Source organism: Dermacentor andersoni, chromosome 4 (assembly GCF_023375885.2).
Source record: "Dermacentor andersoni chromosome 4, qqDerAnde1_hic_scaffold, whole genome shotgun sequence".
NCBI classification, from domain to species: domain Eukaryota; kingdom Metazoa; phylum Arthropoda; class Arachnida; order Ixodida; family Ixodidae; genus Dermacentor; species Dermacentor andersoni.
In genome coordinates, this window is record NC_092817.1 from 65,263,191 (window position 1) to 65,281,102 (window position 17,912).

Sequence of the window (17,912 nt, forward strand, 5' to 3'; positions counted from 1 at the left end):
AAGGAAAATAAGGGCAGTATGTTTCTGGTGATCAATAGAGGTGGTTACGTCATGCACGAGTTCAATTAGTTGAGTAACGGTAGAAAGTCCCTTTTGAAAGCTATGCTAGAAAGGTGTTAGAATTTGGTTATATTCTAAATAGGTTGTTATGTGCTTTAAGATGATGCGCTCAAGTAGCTTGCATATTGTGCTGGTTAGTGAGATTGGTCTGAAGTTTGAAGGATATGATTTCGTTCCTGATTTATGTATTGGTGTTATTTTAGCTCTTTTCCATTCTTTAGGAAGGGTGCAGGATGACAGGGATTTGTTGAAGAGTATTACTAAAACTTCGCAATCCACTCGGCATATCTGCGCAGGAATGTGTTAGAAATGTTATCAGGCCCCGATCCTTTTTTAGTGTCTAGATTTAGTAGTAGGTTTAAGACTTCAGCTTCAGTCACAGTAAGGGACCCTAGTTGCTCGCCGGTGCAGGGGCTATTGCGGGGTGCATTTCCATCGTCTGTAGTGAAAATGAAACAAAAGTAGTTATTCAGTGTGGTTTCAGTATTTTGATTTTCCTCCGAGGACGGATGACTTTCATTTTGTACTTTAGGATTTAAGTAACGCCAGAACTTTTGGCGAGAATCTTTTAGGAAATTTGTTAGCGTATTTGAAAAATAGAAATTTTAGCTATCTTGATTTTAGATTTTAAATTGTTAGTGGCTACTAATAATTTTTCGGCTGTTCCTTCTGATGGGGGGCGTCGTTGCGCTTTTTCAGTCACCAGACCTTCTGTTTGGCATGAATTACAGTTCGAGTAATCCAAAGATTATTCTTTCGCGTTATTTTAGTCTTAGTAGGAACAAAATTAGTAATGCAATATGATAGAATATTTTTGAACCTACGCCATAGGATTTCCATATCCGTATTAGTGTCATCTGAGAGTTGACGGAACAATGATTGCTCTTCAGATAATGTGTCAAGTATGCTAGTGTCATCAGCGCGGCTGTAGTTAGGATATGTTATTGTTGATCGGGAAGGGGGTGTAGTGTAATGAAACGGGACAGAACACATTATTAGTTTGTGGTCAGACAGGCCTTCAAGTACTTCTACATTCGCGCCATGACAAGGGAAATGATTGCTCAGGAACACTAAATCTAAAATATTAGCCCTAGTTCCTTGTACACGGGTAGGTTCTGTTACGATCTGCGTGAGGTTGAAAGAAAGCATCATATCGAAAACAACTTCCGCTGAAGGTGAATGATGTTGCAGTGTACTCCAGTCGATGTCAGGAAGATTGAAGTCCCCTAGAAGTATTAGTCTGGTGCCCTTAACATGACGTTGTATATAAGTACATAATGATTGAAACATGTCTGAATCAGAACAAGGGCTGATATAAACGCATCCAACTATGATATCGCTACTAGAAAAACAAGAGTTTGCAAAAAATAGCTTCCACCCCTTCAACTTCAGGCATTGTAAGGAAAGAGACTTCATCTTTTATTAACAAAGCTACGCCTCCACCACGTGTTGGTCGGTGCTTACGAATTATAGCGTAGTTCGGTGGAATTATTTCAAAATTGTTAATGTCTTTTGTTAGCCAGGTTTCCGTAATGGCTAGGAAGTCCGGCTCGAAACCCACTAGTCATGATTCAAAGTGACCGAGCTTGTTGACAATGCTACGTGCATTTATGTTCATGAAAGTTATTTGGAACGTTGCTGGCGGCGTAGGCAAAGGGTTCGTGCTTCTGTGTCCTCGTTTTTGTTTGGTTTGAAGCACGTGTAACAAGGCACACGTGTTATTTTACATCATCCCAAAAATATAGCTCCCCGTTTATCTTTAGTTTGTCGTAAACCAGAGAGACTTTATCGCCGGAATTTTCTTTTTTTTTGCCGTATTTTCATAAGTGTCTTCCAATGTCGCGAACGCGGGTTGAAAAATCTTCACTGATGGCAAACGCAGTCCCCTTTAGTTTGTGACAGTCTCGCAAAATTTTCGCTTTGTCCCTGAAATCTAGAAGCTTCACTATTATTGGCCTTGTTTTGTGAATCCGTTTAATCGCGACTTCATCCAATTTCAAGGAATCTTTGACAACGTTTTTAGTCACAGAGCGCTCCAGCGACTCGTTATTTTCATCTTCTTCTTCTGACATACCATAAACTATGAGATTCGACCTTCTGGAGCAATTCTCGAGGTCGTCTAGCCTTAGTTCCAAGGATGACACCACCTGCTGTAAATTGGTTACCTGTTCCGTACACGAGGAAAGCTTGTCTTCTAGGAAAGTTAAGTCCTCTAATTTGTTGTCGATTGCTGTTAGTCGTTCTTCTTTTATTACTTTTATGTCCTCTGCAATCTGTTGCAGCTGTCGTGAAAGTTCCGCCATATCGGGTCCAGGCTTAGTTTCAACATCGTCGGCAAGCAATAGTAACTTTCTTACCTGCACGAGGAAGACAAGCGGATTATTCATCTGTGCGCAAGCCCAGCTGCCGTGCCCTTTGGGTTGCGATGTCTCGTTGACAGCTTTTATAGTCCAGGTGGCCCGCAGCGCCGCTTCACACGACTGGTAGACTGCACTGTTGCTGCCGCTAGGAGTTGACGACGGTACGTCACGGAACCCATCCGAAGATTGTAGTATCGTAGGCACCGAACAACTGTCATTCTGGCGCAGAAGCGCATGGGCGGCTTGGAAGTGCTGACACGGTTGTTGGTTTCCCGCCGGTATCACCAGCAGGCTGGCGATTAACTGCACGAGGAAGACAAGCGGATTATTCATCTGTGTGCAAGCCCAGCTGCCGTGCCCTTTTACTTATTGTACTTACTTTTACTTATATTTATATAGTATATGATAATTTCGTCCATGTAGACATCGCAGAAGCGTTCAGTGTATTGATTCAAAACTGTGTTCATGATCTTTTAAAACCAACTAGGTAAGTTTTTCCATCCAAAAGGAAGGCGGTTATATTCATATGTGCCAAATGAAGCCCTTTAAATGCGGTGTATTGCTTGGTGTCTTCTTGCACTGGCACCTGCCAGAAGCCCTTGCACAAGTCTATGCAAGAAAATTTAAAATTATTTTTATTTCCAGAATTACAAGTGTTCGGGTGCCTACCAAAGGTTAAAGCTGTTGGAAAAACAGCTTGACTAGGCCGATGGTCCGTTACAAGGCATACATGGGGGTTGGTTAAAAATTGTAACATTATTAGACACTCAAAATAAGTTAATTACATAAATGCACAACAAGAGGTACAGGTAAAAGCAGGTACAACCTCCGGTTTCATCAATGATGGTGTCAATCCTTGTTATTGGAAAAGGAATCAACAGGGTTTGGTTGTTTGTAATGGTGGTTTGGTTCTCTGTAATCCTTACATAGCCATCAGCTGCTGTCTTACTTTGGGCAAAGGTGATAGGTGAAGCGTAGGGAGACACCGACGGGCGGATTACATTAGCATCTAACATCTTTTGTAGCTCTTCTCTTAGCCACGACTTTTTTCTCTCGTCAAGTTGTATGGCTTTTTTCCCACAACTGCATTGTCGGACAGGTGAAATGGAACTTCGAACATGGATATCCTCCAAAGCATACGAGTTCGGGGTAGAGTTGAAGAAATACACTGTCTGTCTTCAGCATTCGTAGGTAGTCTTTTTGTCCCGACTTTGTTTGGTCAGCCTCTTGATCAACAGATACCGTATCGTCCCAATAAATATTCAGTTAAAACAACTTCATGTCCGAACTAGATAAGAGAAAGTCGCACTCCACAATGTCTGAGACTAATGCAACCACTTCTGCCTCTTTAAATTGGCACTTTACTTTCAGGCATGCCCACTCAGAATACTCCCTCTTGCTCCCATAATACCCACGCACAAAAACTGATCACCCTCGGAATACATCTTGTGGGTTTGCGTTGCTTTTCTTTAAACTGGATGCGGAAGCTCCGCTGCCTATAAGTGCTGTGGTACGTTGTCCATAAACCTCAATTTCTATATGTAACAAACTCGCAGAAATCAAACACTCTCGTTTTTTGTGAAAGTATGAGAATGAGAACCCTCATTAATTAGTTTTCTTTCAATCTGGGCAAACTGTGTTCCTCAGGCAGCGACTCTCTTTCCGCGGTATGCAACGACCTATGGTGACTTCCCCTTTGGTACCCTTTTTTGGTAACCGTTCATGAAACTCTCTGTTTCTCTATACTTCTGCCCCTTGGACATCCCAACATAGCTCTGTCGTCCTCTCCATTCAATGGCAGGCGACCTCTTGAAGTGACTCCAGCAAAGCCTCCGTAGTTTTTGGTGCTGCAGCTTGAATTTGTCGTTGCCATTCCCGAGGTAGGCCATGCATTATGAGCGTTATAACAGATTTTAGTGGAAGCTCCGGCTCTGCAAATTGAAGTAGCCGACGCTTTTCGAAGAAATACTTGAGCCCTGCTCCAGACCTGTAGCAATAAAATATAGCTTGTTCTCATCGTTCAAGCGGGCCGCCACAGAATGACAAGATGAAGCTCTCCCTCCACGTGCTCCATGCATCACATTGATGTCCCGTGACACGCAGCACGTGCCATTTTCTTGCAATGTCATTTAGAAAAGGGAGCACATGCTTCACTCTTCTTTCATCTGTGTCCCAGCCGTTTTGTCGACGGACGTGTTCAAAGAACGTAATCCAAGCTTCTGGGTTTCCCAACAAACCATCAAAGGGTTCAGGTTCCACAATCTCTGTAGGAACGCTTTCTTTGAAACTCGGAGCCGAGACAAGAGTCTGAATCATTTCATTCTGCTGTGAAACTTGCTTTTGTTGAAGTTGGAACACTTGAGGCATAACGGAGAGATCTGAATGGTAACTTGACTCTGATGCTACTGACTTCTGTGCTTGCAATAGCACAACACGGTTGAAAAGGGAGACATGAAGATTTATCTTCACGGGCTCCTTTTCTAAGAGTTCGTTTAAAGACATAGATACCTTCTACAGAACGATAGATACGAGCTCACCCGTCGCCACGTCGACGGGAAAATCGACTGGCGGGTCTCCAGGGAGCGCGTACTTCGTGAAGATGAGGCGGTCTTTGGCTGGCTGTACAGAGGTTACCCAGATCTTGGATGGTATGAAGCCGACTGCGCCAAAATATGTGATAAAACTGCACATAGCAGCTTCACAACACAGACTCCGTTTTGTTCTATCGCAGTTCTTTGTTTTATTTTCTCGCACTGCCCCTTGTCTTTATTCAACTTGTATTTTCAGGACGTCATAGGATTGTTCCAACTTTTTTTTACGACCTGGTCAAAACCAAGCAATACACACCAAGGTTTCGGTGCGGGCTAGTTGGTATTCCATGGTATCAATCGTCACTTACAGCGCATACATAGACGAGGGACAAAAAGGATGACGAAGACAAGCGCTGACTTCCAACTGATTTTTATTATGAGAAACATGCATATACATACTGGGACACCAAGACAAAAGCGCCCCCTACAAATCATAGCAAGCAAGAAGTATCAATCATAGAAAAAAGTATACAGTTTGTTCGAAAGGTGTTGTGTATAAGACACCTCTGAAATGCGGTCGGTCTTATGTAGGGCAGACAGGTAGATGTCTTAACGCCAGGTTACAAGAACACAGCAATAAAGTGCGCACCGGGCGCGGAGGGTTTCTAGGTGTTCATTGCGCACAATGCGGCTGTATCAGGTTTTTTGAAGAAACTACTATCTTAGCTAGGCATTCTAATGAATGCACCAGACTTATCATCGAAGCAGCAGCGATTACCGATGGTGACTCAGTTAGCAAGCCATCAATTGCATTAGCAGACAAAGAACTGGTTTTTCTGAGGTCGCACATGCGCTTCGTTCATCTTAGGTCATGAATTTTGAATGCATACTCATATCGGGTTGTTGCTTCGTAGGAGGCGCTTTTGTCTTGGTGTCCCAGTATATATATGCATGTTTCTCATAATAAAAATCAGTTGGAAGTCTGCGTTTGTCTTCGTCGACCTTTTTGTCCCTCGTATATGTATGCGCTGTAAGTGACGACTGATACAATACACAGCGCAAGCCAGCCTAATGTCATTTATTATTCTGAATAGAATGTTACAGCTGCAAGCAACAACAGAACGTATGCATAAATGCCGTATCTCGTGATTCAATCCAGCTAGCGGGAGATGATTGGTTTCGAGGAAACGGACTCAAGCACATCGTGAAGTAATGTCATTCTTGTTCTTTACAACGACCAAATCTATCAACGTCAGCAATCAATACGCAGGTACAAGTGCTTGCGGTTGTCGCAGCAATCTGTCGTCTGTCTCAGCACTCACACTCCACTCCACGGTGTGCCGTTCTCATTTCTATAACCGAGTTACGGGCAATGGGAAGAGACGACTGCAAACAATTCCGTCGCTGCCATCACTGATTACATTCCGTCCGCTCAACGATCTAAGAAGTGACCGTGTGGGCTCACGAACAAACTAGTTTCCTATAGGTTATAATGTTGGTCCATGGCGAGTGTCTCGCGTGGTGGCTAAAAGGAGGTTCCATTGTGAGCTCCGCGCTGCGTTCCAAAAAGAAAAATTAATTTTTAATTTTTGCGGCAAAACTAAGTAACTAATTCTGGGAAAGCAAAAAATGGCCTGCGCAAGTAAAAATTTCGTGAGCAGCTGCACCAACTGAAAAAGTGCTTTAACGTCTGTCTATGCCGTCAAAAAAGTGCAATACCTAGTTATCGCGTAGAGGTTAAAAGTTGGGGGACGTAAACTGCATTATTATTACTTATAGCGCGCGCTAAAAACACGGACGAAGATGAGACACAAAACACGAGCGCTGACTGACGACTAAAGGTTTGTTGCATTCAAACAGCCATATAAATAGGAAAACTCACAAATGTGTACATCCGCGCAACATACATTCCCTCGGCCAAAAGCGAAACTAGAAATGCTAGCGCTAAAGCAAGAAGTCGAATAATTTTAACGATTAGATGCTCCTAAAAATGTTTTTCCTTGTTACGCTGTGTTGTGTTGTGTTGTGCCTGGCTTATTAGCGGACTTCTTGCTTTAGCGTTCGCCTTTTCTTCTTTCGCTTTTGGTTGAGGGAATGTATGGTGCGCGGATGTACGCATGTGTGAGTTTTCCTATTTATACGGTTGTTTGAATGCAATGAACTTTTTGTTCGTGAGTCAGCGCTCGGGTTTTTAGCGCGCGCTCTAAATATAATGCAGATGTACCGACTCGCCCAGATAGGACGTAAACTTGGCACACAAACACTGCAGAAAAATGAGCTCATAACAGGGATCTGTATTTCCGCGATTGAAGACGCAGATGTGCTAAGCGGAGTTCAAGTCCTGCGGTCTCAAGCTTCATTGTACTGACAGACGAAAGATATACAAAGAAAAACACGGATGAGAGGCTGCATTACAGGAGGCCAAACAACTCAGAGTGGTGTGCCTTCGGAGGTACCGCTGTCGTCTAGCGACAGCTCGGCGGCAGTCACGGAGGTGGACCACTCCTCGTCGGAGCACAGTGCGTTGTAATAGTAGTGCATGTCGGGGTCGTCAACAGCTGTCTTCCTCGCTAGCCACAACGCATGAATCCATGATGCCACCTTGTTGATGCATGCAAGGACCACGGCGTAGACGCTTCGCCTTCCACTCTGATTGAACGCCCAACGTGACCGGAACTGATCGTGTATGCGAGAAAAGATCCGTAGCAGTCCGCTGCTCGTGGAGCCCACCAGGGCTGACTCGCCGAGCGGTGCACCCTTCTTGGGAGGCGGCTCATCTCGGCTCATCTGCTCGCCTTGTTGGAGCACGGCTGGAAACGAAGATCCGCCAAACGGCTCTGCATATTTCACATCTGGTGACCTGTTTCCCATGTGCGATCGACGATGGGCAGCACTTGCCAGGATGGCCCAGCCGTGGCAACCAGACACTGCCGGCGACGATGTAGATGTGGACCCTTGTGATCTACCTAAGGCGTTCTCAAGAGGATGATGATGATTAGAATGACCTTAGGATCTGTGGCGCATACCCACAGTGAGCGATCGGCCAGGAATGGGGTGGTGAGATGAAAATGAATACAAAGTATTTTTAAATGAAGCCTAAAAGTTTTCATACGAGGACGTAAAGAAAAATGGTGGTTTATCCGTTCTTTGGAGATTATTGCGACGTTATTTAATATAGGAACATTTCTTATGATAAGCATGTGAATAATGATGATTTGTTTTACATGTAATTATTACGTGATGAGTATTTTGATTGTTGTAATGTTACTATAATATAGCCCATTCAGGGGGCTAAAGTGAGGGGCCGCACTTTTTATTCCATCATAGGTTATGTGCACAGAGTTTCGCGAGTCAGTGATTAGGGCACACCTCATTGATCGGATCGGATCGGAAAACATTTATTGGGCTCTATAAAAGAGATCTTCGCGGCTTCAGACGGCCTCTTCCATCATCTGATAGATTCTCCTGTCTGCAATCACAGGGTTGGTGCCCTAGTCCAAGGCTCCACTGAGTATGGCCAACCCGCGAGCTCGCTCTACTAGGCGCTTTTGGCCGTTCAAGCTTACGCTGGAAAGCATACTCTCCCACTGTTCCGCACTCGGGTTTTTAATATTATAGATAGTTGGAGACTCAATATTTTGACAGGCCCATGTCATTGAAGCGCACGGTAGCAACGCAACAACGGGTCATTATTTATTGGTCTGCGGCATCATTTGTTGGTCTACCCTACGCCTGGGCTACACAACGGGACGCTTCTCTCCCCTTGGCTGTAGCCCTCCGTGTCAGGCCTGGTGGTGAAGCATAGGGCAACAGACCAAATACTGCAGAAGTCAAACGAGGAAAATAATGACGCAGCAAAGCAAAACAAAAATTCTCTAGCTACTATTCCAACCCCAGAACCCCATAAATGATTCCAGCGCTTTTGCACGGCACCATGAAACCAGCCAGAGAGGTCCTCTATTACACAGGTTCTGCATGCGCTTCTGTAACCTCATCACCATAGTGTCACGGCTATAGTGAAAGGACCCTCATTATTTTCGGTTCCATTCCCAAATTGTACATTCCGGCAGATACCCAGGGACCCAAGTTCAGGTGAGAGAGGTTAGAGACATTGATACTAACAATCGCGTAGAGTGTACTAAGAGTGCTAATCGCGTTGTTAATATAGATAAGTGCCAAGCACGCAAGCAGCGGTGCTGCATGTAAATGTATGAAAAAATATATCTGTTTAATTATTTCGCAGTATAAAAAAAATCGCGTTTATATTGACACGTGTACTTATCTTTATCGGGCGACCACGTTTCGCCACCTAACAAATGAAATCGCACAGCGCGGGACGCGCCTACATGTATCCGAAGTTTCTGGAAAGTTATCGATGCTTCTACCCGGCTGTCTGTTGTCGCCGAACGTTGTGTTATCTGATTTCATCGCGTGACGCGAATGGTGTAGAACTTTGTGGAAGGTACGCGGGTCCGAACGATTAGTCTGGAACGTTCGACGACTGCTGTATAAAAACCGACGCGCTTGACTCGCTGATGAGATTTTCGACGATCGCCGACCGTGTTCGCCGCTATCGTTGTGTTATAAGTGTAGCCTGTTTTTGTGGGCACAGGTTCGCCCAATAAAACGCTCGTTTCCTTAATCACAGTATTGCTACTGTGTTCTTGAACGTCACCACCACGTGACAATATTAGTATCTAAGTTTCACAACTTTGTATTCCATAGTAAATATGAATGTCATAGTGAAATTTCTCACAGAGACGATAGACACGTGGTTTCGTACAAAGCCGCAGTAGCAAGGAAGCATGGTTTCCTGCAAATCCTCTTCGAGCCTAATTGTTCTAGGACTTTTTGTTGAGTAAAAGGGTTCCTGTTGCGAGAATGAGATTGATTATGCTGGTGAAAGATAGTGCATGCCTCTCTATTACACACGCACGCACACAAACACACACACACACACGCACGCACGCACGCGCACACACGCATATATATATATATATATATATATATATATATATATATATATATATATATATATATATATATGTTGAGAATTCGCACGAATTTTATCGACGTGTCCTGCGGGACATGATCGGGGGAGCCGAAGGCTCTCCAATCAAGTTGGCGTCTCCGCCTACGACGGGACCGGAAGGCGGTGACTATATGCGAAAGCGATGTCGCGGGCCCTTTGTACGGCCTGTAGTTGGTGCGTGAATTTCAAGCTCTTCAGCAATGCGTCCCACTTGTGCTTGTATTGAAGTTTCAAGCCCGCGTTGTACGCGCACAGCCAGAGCATGTGGTCGAAGGAGCAGCATGCGTGACCGCATTTGGAGCGCGTATGCGGGAAATTGGGGTCTTTCCAGCTAAGCGCTCTGGGGGTGAGATACAATCTCGTATGTAAGAGCCTGAAAGTAATGGCCTGAGTGCTGTTCAGTTTCGGGCTGGGGGGAGTGAATTTCCTCCTGCTTTGTCTGCAATTTATTTATTCGGTATACCTACATCGCCTGCACGGCATTATCGTAGGGGGGTTAAAATACAGGTGGTCACAATGGAAACATATTCAGCAACATCAAAAGAATACATCAGTAAATAGAACATAGTTTAAGCACTGAAATTCGCAAAAGCGGACTAGAAACTAACAAAGTACAAAACAAAGTGAGTGACAAAGTAACTAACTAACAAAACAGAAAAAAAAAAGTAGCGTATGTGCACAGATGAATAACAGAACAATCAAAGAATATGACTCTCAATAGCATTTTCAAAACTAGAAGCTGCCATCACTTCATTAGGGAGCTCATTCCAATCGCTAATCGTGTTAGGAAAAAATGAATACTTAAACACATTGGTACGGCACTGATAAGCTCTAATTTTGTTAGCGTGGTCTCTCCTAGATGAAACGTAATGCGGCTCCTTGATGAACAGTGTTTTGTCGATACCAGTTTTACTTTTATATATATTGTAAAGGAATTTGAATCTTAGGATTTTCCTGCGTGAAGAAAGAGTTTTCCAACCCAACCCTTCCCTTATTATGGATCCTCTGGTAGTAAAATTATAATTTCCTGTTACGAAGCGTGCTGCTTGCTTTTGGACGCGTTCTATTTTTTCTGTGAGGTTTTTAGTGTATGGATCCCAGATAACGCATGCATATTCTAGAATAGGCCTGATGTTTGTTAAATACAAGGTTGCCTTCAGTGATGAAGGAGAATGCTTAAAATTTCGTCGGAAAAAGTGAAGAAGACGGTAAGCTTTCGCGCTGATTGAGTTAACATGATTAGTCCAGTCAAGCGTTTCAGAAAACGTAACTCCGAGGTACTGAACATCCTTAGCGGTACTGAGTGCAATATTATTTAGGCAATAGGAACTGGGGAATTTTTTCTTTTTCTTTGTAAACTGCACATGGTAGCATTTACCAGTATTCAGAGTCATCTGCCACCGCTTGCACCAAATAGAAACTTTTTCAAGGTCGTCCTGTAAGACAGACATATCGGCATAACATTTCACTGCACGATACATGACACAGTCGTCGGCATACAGTCTAACTGTTGAATTAAGGCCTACTACTAAATCATTAATATAAACTAGGAACAAAAGAGGCCCAAGCACAGAGCCTTGAGGCACTCCCGATAGCACCTGCATTGGAGCCGAGTTTACCCCATTAAGAACAACTTGCTGTTTGCGCAGGTGTAAATAATCCTTTATCCAGCCAAAAATATGTTCAGGAAGGCCTAGGAATGATAATTTTAAGCAAAGTAGATTGTGCGGGACGACATCAAATGCTTTCCGCAGATCAAGAAAGAGTGCATCTATCTGTTCACCATGGTCTAGGCCGAGTGCAATGTGATGAGTGAATTCGGCTAGTTGTGTTACGCACGAAAAACCAGAGCGAAACCCATGCTGAGCCGAAGTGAAAAAGTTATTTGTTTGAAAATGTTTCATCAGATTAGAGTACAGGACATGTTCGAGAGTCTTACAGCAAACGGAAGTTAAAGATATCGGCCTGTAATTGCCTACGTGTGTACGATCACCTTCTTTAAATATCGGAGTCACGTTGGCTGTCTTCCAATCTTCGGGCAGTTTTTGATCATCTAGTGACTTGTTGAATAATATTACTAAGAAAGGTGCTATCTGTCTCGAACATTGTTTCAAAACATGATTAGAAATTCCATCGGGTCCATGAGCTGAATGCAGGTTTAGGTTAAACAACAAAGCCTCCACTCCTTCCTTGCTCACGGCAACGTTTTCCATTTCCGGTAATGGTGTCGGTGTGTAAGAAATAGCAATGCTACATGGCTTCGTAAAAACTGAATGAAAATACTTGTTGAATACTTCTGCTTTTCCTTTGTCCTCTTTAATTAGGTTACCATCATTTGTGATGGCCGGGATGCCAGTGTCATCCTTCTTGTTGCTCTTAATATACCGCCAGACCTCTTTGGGATTTGTTTTTAGTTTATCTGCTAAGGCTTGTAGATATGCATCCTTCGCAACCTTCAATTCGCTTTTAAGTTTTGTGCTGATATCCCTTAGCTTTTTGTACATGCTTGGGTTTTTAGTTTTGCAATATATTTTGTAAGTTCGGGATTTTTTCTGAATTGATGAACGTAAATCCTTATTAATCCAGGGTTTATCCTTGCGGCGCTTAGTCGAAACCACCTTAGACGGAACGAAATCTGAGGTCAATGAAAGCAGTTTATCCCTGAATATGACCCACAGACTGTCGATGCTACTAAATGAACTGTAATGCGCAAATATAGGCAGGAACTCATTTAACTCTTTAGAAATAGCCTCATAATTACCCCTTTCATAAAAGAATACCTTTTTCGGCCGCATTTTGGTAAATTCTATTTTTCTGCAACGAATAGTACCTGCAACTACTTCATGGTCACTAATCCCTGGTACTGGTACAATGAAGTCTATGATATCTTTATGGTTACTAAAGACCAAGTCTAACACATTTCCGTCTGTACATCCAAAACGAGTAGGAAAATCAACGAACTGGAAGAGCCCATAGGTCATTATCAGCTCGCAAAATGCAGACTGAAGCAATGACCTATTATTCTGTACAGGACATAGGTCACGCCATTCAACATCTGGCATGTTAAAATCACCACCAAGAATTATCGTTTCAGATGACAGGACTGAGAGTGACCTTGAAAGGCTGATAAATGGTTCAACAGTGTTCAAATTTGGTGGTCTGTAGAAAGAACCGACAATAAGGGCGTTCCCATCTGAAAAGCATAGTCTGCACCATACGGACTCTGAGGTATCGTCAGCTGGAAGAAATGGTGCACTTTCAATTGTGTCCCGAACTAGAACAAACACCCCCCCTCCCCGCGCATTTCGGTCCTTTCTATATGCAGCATAGTCTGATGGAAATACCTCAGAATCCGCAATGTCAGAGTCTAGCCAGGATTCGGTGGCGATAACAATGTCAGGCTTTGATATCGATAGAAGGCCTGCAAAATCATTAGTTTTATTCTTCAGGCTTCGACAGTTTACGACAATAAAAGAAAGTTGTTCGGGTCTATTTCTAGTAAATCGGGAAGAAGGCTGTGTTGTTTGCTATTGCGTACATTCTCGAACAGAACCACTAGAGCCATCAAAAATATATGCTTTCCCACCCATCACCAGCTTGTTATACCTAAGCGTGTACTTCGTTTTCCGTTCCCGTGCATATGCGAGCAGAGAATTTCTTGCCTGACGAACATGTTTAGAATAATCTTCGCTTATTGAAAAGTTAGTTCCCTTAAGCTTAGAGGCAGCAGTCAAGACCCTTTGCTTATCTTTGAAAGCAGTGAACTTCACAATTACAGGCCTTTTTTTGTTAACTGCATGTCTGCCAATTCTGTGCGCCCTCTCTATGGCGGAGGGGTTAATTTCTAGTTCGAGATTGTCTGCACAAAGCGAAATCACCTTAGACTCGGACTCGTTCCATGTTTCTTTTTCGGTGTCATCCAAACCAAAGAAAAGTAAATTATTTCTACGCGACCTGTTTTCAATATCGTCTTGTTTTGCCAATACATTGCGCACGGTATCAGCCAGATTAGTATCAGCCAGATACATTGCCCTCGGTCAGAGCTTCAACCTTTTTTGTCATCTGCTCAATTTGCTCATGCAGTGTTTTCTGCTGCGACCTCAAAACTTCAAGCTCCGCGAGTATCTTCTCTTGGCCCTCTAGTAGTTTTGGTAGGCATTCTATTGCCTTTAATAGTTCATGTTCCGCCTTTTCTGAAAAAGGGCCGGGATTTTCCTCAACATCCCCGGCTATGAGTAAAAGCGCTTTCATCAAAGAAAATGTTGAACACGCAGCACACCACACATCAGTCACGAGCCCAACAAGCCCCCCAGGTGACGTGTAGGGTTCCGGTACCGACATTGACATTCCGCAAACTGATCTATAATGGTAAAATTCACCAACCTGCAGAAACAGGAGCCTTAAGTGCGTGGTCCTCATGTCGGCACCGGAACCCAGTTGAGCCGACCGTGGTAGCTGTTTAAATAGTCTGGCATCACGTGACGGGCCTTCCCGATATGCGGCCGCGAAGCCACTCTGAATCCAATGCGCAGTGGTCAAGTCGAGATATGGCCATGCAGCCACATCACTCGCTACTGCTGGGCACGTGCTGTCATCGCCGTTTCCCTTCCAAAGCAATGATTCCAGGTAAGCTGCGCACGCCATCGCCTCGTCTTCTCGCAGTGGTTGCAGATCAGCCGATGCATCCGATGTTGCCCCTGTGTATTTCCAAGCGATGTGCATATCGTTGTCCTTGCTGGCTCCCTCGAATTTCCATGACGAAAAGCCGGCGCCGTGGACCACTCCAAGTGCCTGAAAGAGCTGCAGAAACAGGAGCCTTAAGTGCGTGGTCCTCATGTCGGCACCGGAACCCGTAATTTCAGCTACGTAATTTCATGATAGATGGTAAGGGGATCTTTGAAGGCACAACCCTATGGGAGAGCCGGACGGTTATCTCGGGCTTGGTTCGTGAATTCACGCACCAAGCAGTTGGCCCGCTCGTTAGGGTTCCAACGCGCTTGGTTAGTTATATCGTTCACCTGGGCTGGGAACCACGCTATACTATGACCTCCAGTTTCTTTGCACGTAGTAATATGAAAGGATCTGTTTATGATGCCGGCTGCGTGTTTAGAAACTAGAGCGGACGAGAAAGCCATAACCGTCGCGCGCGAGTCGGAGAAAATGGTCATCGGGCCTTTTGCGGCTTGAAGAGCCAAGGCTATCGCCGTTTCCTCCGCCTCGTTCGCGTGTATAGTGTAGATTGACGCTGCGCTGATAAGTGCTCCGCGCGTCAATGACCGAAATGACAAACCTGTCTCCGCTGCCGTATTTGGTGGTGTCGACTAACGACGCTTCTGCCCCGTAAGAATCGATTCGTTGAAGGATGGTTCGAGCACTTGCTCTTCTGCGACCTTCGTTATATATTGGGTGGATGTTCCTCGGTAAGGGCTCTTTCTTTATATCCTACATGCATGAAATTCTCGCTATATCTAAATCACAGCCTTTTTTCTATAAGGTCATGCAGAGGCTTCATATTTTGGCTTCCGCCATTTAATATTAGAAGATATTTTTGTAACAGCCAATTTCGAGCCGTCCTACTAGGCAAATGCACTCTTTAAGGCAGTGTATTTAATTGATAAAATTTAAACTAATTCTTAAGAAATCTGATGTCACCTTTCTCACAACGAACGCTAGTTTTCTCACGACAGAGAAAACAAATTATTTCTTTGCCTTGCAAAATCACAATGCGGTAGAATTGGTAAAATCGACTCTGTGTTTTGAACAAACATTGTTTACTCTTCGCTTGCTGTGCTTATACATATCAGCCTCTTTGTATGTGGCTGCTACAGAACGTTTAACCCGCCGTGGTTGCTCAGTGGCTATGGTTTTAGGCTGCTGAGCACGAGGTCGCGGGATCGAATCCCGGCCACGGAGGCCGCATTTCGATGGGGGCGAAATGCGAAAACACCCGTGCTCTTAGTTTTAGGTGCACGTTAAAGAACCCCAGGTGGTCAAAATTTCCTGAGTCCCCCACTACGGCGTGCCTCATAATCAGAAAGTGGTTTTGGCACGTAAAACCCCATAATTAAATTTTTTTTAGAACTTTTAATCGCGAGCAGGTCCACTTTATCACTTCTTATCGTGTGGTGCTCGAGCGCATTCTTGGCAAATACATGAGAACGTACATAATTAGTGAAGAATATTGCTTCTCGCTCACACCGAAGTGTAATACACTGCAATGTTTTAGTGACGTTTCTCCACTTCAGTCGCGTTAGAATTATATGAGGGGAATATAAAGAGCATTTGAATCTTCACCATGACATTTGATTTGTTTTCTATGCCGTGTCAAAACACCAAGTGAATGGGCGCATGGGTGCACCGTGAGCGCTGGACGCGGCTGAATATGTACTGTAGCACTTGCAGCGATACACGACTACCTCGCAATAGGTTCTCAAAATCTGGCGACCGTAACTTCAAAATTATTTCAATGAAACATTATTAATACTGTTATGGTGCATTTGAACAGGACCGTGCGGGCAAGAGGGAGACGAAGATGAAGGGATAGACAATGTCCTGGAGCTGCGAAAAGCTGATCGCCTGCGCGAGTAGCTTTTCCACGTGTAAATAGTTGTAAATACATTTGTGCATCGGGTTTCCTCTTCATAACAATATTTTGTCAGTCTAGTTAGGGCACCTCGGAAAGAGAGCTCCCGAAAGCTCTTCATTCTATGGCGTGTGCCGTTTAAGCACCGATTATTTTGCTCCGCATAGTAGCTGGTGTTTTATACAAGAAAGGTGATCACTTAATCTACGATTTTTTTTTTCTAGATGTATCTATTCGAGTGAAGTTCACCTTTTTGTGAATTGGTGTGCCGCTGGACTAAGCGCTAAGATAACTCTTTCAGGTGATGCTTGCGCTTCTTTCTGCAAAACGTTTGACATATGGCTGGTTCCTTGTGATACCTTTGTCATCATTACTGCAGTGCAAAGCTGTGCCTACTGCTGCAGCCACAAACGCGCTTTCCGGCACTAAGTTCAAACCCGTGGCGTGTACATAGCTGCTTTCTTCGTCAATTACTGCCGCAGCATGATTTCCAGGTTGAATACTAATGCACAGTGCTTTGGGCACTTCATCAAGAGTGTCAATATGGTTCGAATTTTCGTTTAAACTTAGTGGAGCTTTGTTTACAAAACCCTGATCAAGGAATCTCTTCCTTCCAAACAACAAGGGAAGGAACAGTTTATGAGCGCTCCTATTCGTGATTACGTTAGTCGTTCTTGAATAGGGCGTGTGGCACACATATTACCACAGACTCTTGGAATGATACCCAAATCTGCCTAGTATCCTGCATGTACGATGCTGCTGTTCCAAACGTCGTAGGTGACGAAGTTTAGCTACAAAGTGTAAATATTCAGTCATAGTTGCAATCCTACACCTACGTTCTCTCCCTCTCTCTCTCTCTTTCACTCCCTATTCCCCTCCCCACGCGTAGGGTAGCAAAATGGACTCAGTCTGTTTAACCTCCCTGCCTTTCCTTCTTCCCTTGTCTCTCTCTCTCTCTCTTGTCCTTTATGAAGAGGTAACCACAATCTCAGCACCAATCAAATATATTTGAATTAATTTAGGTCATTTTTCCTCGTGCAAGATGGCACCCTTCACGAAGTCTTGAAATACATAATATTGCAGGTGTCGTTACGCGGAAACGTCTTCATGCATACTTAAAAATGTTTACAGAGACATATAATGTGGCCTTGTGAATAAAGAGACTGGGAACCTCAAGGTTTTCTATAAGAAATCTGAAGACTTACTGCGAATGAGATATAATACATTACTACTAGGGATATATGGGTTAATGGCAGATTTAACACACATCAGCCTTTAGAGAAGCCCAGTCGAGTGTCATAAGACGTTGAACTTCTGTTCCCTTTATAGATTTTAACCTCAACGCA